We start from the raw sequence: 4,298 nt of genomic DNA, 5'->3' as shown, positions 1-4,298 counted from the left end.
GAGACATAGTCTCTCTCTGTTGCCCAGGCTGGAGTGCTGTGGTGTGATCTCAGCTCACTGCAACCTCCACCTCCAGGGCTCAAGCAATTCTCCTGCCTCAGCCTCCTGAGTAGCTAGGATTGCAGGCGCGCACCACCATACCTGGCTATTTTTTGTATTTTTAGTAGAGATAGGGTTTCACCATGTTGGCCAGGCTAGTCTTGAGTTCCTGACCTCGTGATCCAACCACCTCGGCCTCCCCAAGTGTTGGGATTACAGGCATGAGCCACCGCGCCTGGCCTCCTTTTGTGCAATGAAAGAAGGGTGATTGAGGAAGAAAGGCGGAGAAGGAGGAACAGCATGGGCAGAGGCACAGTTTTGGGAAAGTGCATCCCCAGATCCCAGAGGGGTTCCCTAGGACTCGCCCAGCCTGGGACCCATCACAAAGCCCCTCTGCGGGGGGAGCCCTGTGCGCCAGACCACTTCCCCCACAGAAGGTGGGGCCCTGGTATCTTCCTGCTCTTTCTCCATCACCACAAGCATTTGAAGCCCTGGCTTTTCCCCGAGAAGAGAGAGAAACACTTCCTCACCCGCTAGCCCTGACTCTAGCTCAGACAAGCCCAGACAAACGCAGCTCATGCCCAGTGACATTCTAGGTTGCCTGGGGAAGATCTGCCGGGCTACCGCCTGACCCTGTACTCAGCACCCGACCACAGCAGTCTTCTTTCAACCACCAGACTGAGGCTTGGACCTGGGAGTGACTGTTCCCACCAACACAACACAGGAATTCAGTCTTCCTGGAGGCAATCAGCCTCCCAAAGAGAGAAGTCTGAAAATCAGGAAGTCACAGAAAGTTTCTTAAGACTACACGCTTTCCAAGCAGAAGCGGAGGTCCTTTGCACACTGTGATTGCAGTAACCATTTCTCTGAGTTGGCTCATACAATTCCAAGTCATGGAAGGAGGACAGAGCACTCATGCCAACAGGAGGAATGACACACCTCTGTGAGGAATCTCCTGGTGGGCTCTGGGCTTCCTGGAAGCCAAGGCTAATGGGGAAACCTTTTTGTGGTTTGTTTTTTGCTCTGAGTTAGAGTCTCACTCCATCACCCAGGCTGGAGGACAGTGGTTGGCACGATCTTGGCTCACGGCAACTTCTGTCTCCTGGGTTCAAGTGAGTCTCCTGCCTCAGCCTCCTGAGTAGTAGCTGGGACAGGTTCGTGTCATCAGGGGGGGGGGGGGGGGTGGTTCACCATGTTGGCCAGGCTGGTCTTGAAGAACTCCTGACCTCCAGTGATCCACCTGCCTTAGCCTCCCAAAGTGCTGAGCCCCACCATGCCTGGCCAGAAACATGTATTTTTAATGAAATTGCCTTCAACTCCCCAGAAAAGCTGGACTGCCCTCTTCTTTCTAGTTAATGTTTTCACACACACACACACACACACACACACACACACACACACACACACAGTTAGAAACGTATATGGGGCAAAGGAAATGGGCATTGCTGACAGAAGTCTAGCAGCCTCTTTACCCAATTTAGCTCAGTCCTTACAACAGGCAATATTATCTGTTTCATTTGTCTTTGTTACGAATGAGGAAATGAAGTTACAGGAGCAGAGAGACCTTCCCAACGAAGGCCACCAAGTAGAAGAAGAGCTGCTGTTTGCACACAGCTGGCTTGGCTCCAGTGTGTCCCCCTTTCCCAGACTGCGTTTGGGAGAGAGAAAGCCCTAAACTACAGAGGCAGCAGCCTTTGGCAGGGTTCCAGGTGACACCAGCTCCCTGCCAGTTCGAGGGCCCAAGGTCTGCATCCTAAGGACGCCCTGATCTCACCCCATGAGCCTGAGGCTGAGAGCATGCCGGACAGAGGGACACAAGCTCACAGCGTCCTCCTGACTCCCAGATCTCTCCCGAGCCCAGTTCATTTTTAAGAGGAAGCAAAAAATACACAGGTGGCTGCACACACCCAGAACATGTCACCCAAGGCCAGGCGGCTGGCCTCAGGCAATGACAGATGCACTCCGGGGCTGAGCCGGGCTGCAAAGCCAGCATCTCCTCCGGTGAAGACCGTGTCCTCTGATCCCAGAGCCTGCTGTCTCTCCTAATCAGCTGCGTTGCACTCCGACCTCAACACCTACCCTGAGGTCTAATACAGCATTGACGCAAGAAGAAACGCTGACGGGTACAAAGGTGTTCCTGGTGATATAACTTATCACCACTGGCACAACCCCAAAGGGCCGGAATTGGCCCCCATAGGGATGGCTGAATACAGGAGCAAAGCCAGTTGCGGCCGAGTGAGAGGCCGCCTGGGGAATAGCTGACCTCACGACAGCTCAATGTGGCTGACTGTCCTGAGCCACAGGCCCTGCTCCTCTTGGCCCCTAAGACCTGGGCCAAGGCAGTGTGCTGGCATCAGAGCACACAGCCCAGTCTGACTGGTGTCCCTGGAGTGTGCACCACAGGTCAGGGGAGCAGACCAAGCTCCCCACCAGTGAGGCCGTGCCACGAGCCTCCCAGGGAGACCTCAACTCTACTCTGAGTCCCCAGCATGGAGCTCTTCTCATGGCCACATGCACCTGCCCCTTCCTGGATCCACACCGCAGGAAGCGAAGGGATAGCTTTGCTCCAGGCCAGCCTACAGCCGCTGGCTTCCCTTCCACCGAGCCAAGACCCATAGCACCTGGTCTGGGCAGCCCCTCAAGTCCTCTGCAGACCCTGCCCTCTGGCTCACTTGGAAACAGGGCCTTCTAACGACACCTCTGGTCAGCTGGTGACATCTGTGCACTGCTCAGCAGAAGGCTTTGGATGCAGAAATGTAACACAGGGTTTCGCTGCTGTAATAAAGGACCACAGCTAGCAGGTTAAACAGAAATGCATTCTCTCACACACCTGGGGGCTGGATTGCGGTGCCAGCAGGACGATGGTTCCTCCAAAGGCACCAGGGAAGCATCTGCTCCAGGCCTCTCTCTCTCTTGCTTCTGAGAGTTCCTCAGCTCCTGGCAGCAGAACTCAGGTTCCACGTGGGATTCTCCCTGCACGTCTGCGTCCACATCTCCCCTTCATATACAGACACCAGTCAGTCATGCGATTTAGGGGCTCCCTACTCTAGGATGACCTCATCTTTATGGATTACATTTGCAAAGCCCCTATTTCCAAGTAAGGTCACTTTCTGAGCTACTGGGATTTACGTTTTGAATATTTTGGGGGGGATTAAATTTCAAACCATAACACCTATCAAATATTTTGAAACCAAGTTTATGACATTAACAGCAGTAATCTGTCCTCCTTTATTAATACATTAAGTAACAACATCTCTTGACTGCTCTAAAATCGTAATTTGGAGATAGTAAATGAGTGTAATTATTTCAAGATATCTACGACTATAATGTTACGTGAAAATATTCAGAGAGACAAAGTTACTGGGGCAGATAATACCAGTGGGGGTGTCGCGTACATCCGTAGGTGAAGAAAATGCTAAACATCAGTCAGAGGTTAGGGAAAATAAAGGTGTCAAGGCAGTCCGCCATTACCGAGGTAGTCTGACATTACCAAGGTAGGCCGCCATTACTGAGGCAGATCGGCATTACCAAGGCAGTTCTAACTATACCTCTATAAACAAAACCACAAGGAAGTTCACACAGCAGCTGGGCAGAGCCCACCACAGCTCAGCAACGCGTCTACTGGCAGACTGTGACTAGGCTACCTCCTTGCTGGGCAGGGCATCCCTGAAAAAAGGCAGCAGCACATCAGGAACTTATAAATAAAGCCCCACCTTCCCAGGACAGAGCACCTGGGAAAAAAGGTGGTTTTGTGTTCCACTGCAGCAGACTTAAACATTCCTGCCCAGCAGCTCTGAATGGAACAATGGAGCTCACAGCTCAGCATTTCAGCTCCTATAAGGGTCAGACTGTCTCCTCAATGAGTCTGACCCCCGTATATCCAAAGAGACACCTCATACAGGAGAGCTCAGGCTGACATCTGTCAAGTATCCTTCTGGGACTAAAATAACAGAAGAAGAAACTGGCAGCAACCCTTACTGTTCTGCAGCTGCTGCAGGTGATCCCCAGGCAAGCAGGGTCTGGAGTGGACCTCCAAGAGTCCTACAGCAGAGGGGCCTGACTGTTAGAAGGAAAACTAAGAAACAGAAAAATAACTTCATCAGCAACAAAAAGGACGTCCACTCAGAGACACCATCTGAAAGTCACCAACTACAAAGACCACAGGCAGATAAATCCACAAAGGTGGGAAGAAACCAGTGCAAAAAGGATGAAAACACCCAAAACCAGAATGCCTCTTCTCCTACAAGGGATCACAACTC

This window comes from Cebus imitator, unplaced genomic scaffold, assembly GCF_001604975.1.
Source record: "Cebus imitator isolate Cc_AM_T3 unplaced genomic scaffold, Cebus_imitator-1.0 Scaffold416, whole genome shotgun sequence".
NCBI classification, from domain to species: Eukaryota; Metazoa; Chordata; class Mammalia; order Primates; family Cebidae; genus Cebus; species Cebus imitator.
Note: the sequence above shows the minus strand (reverse complement) of the source record.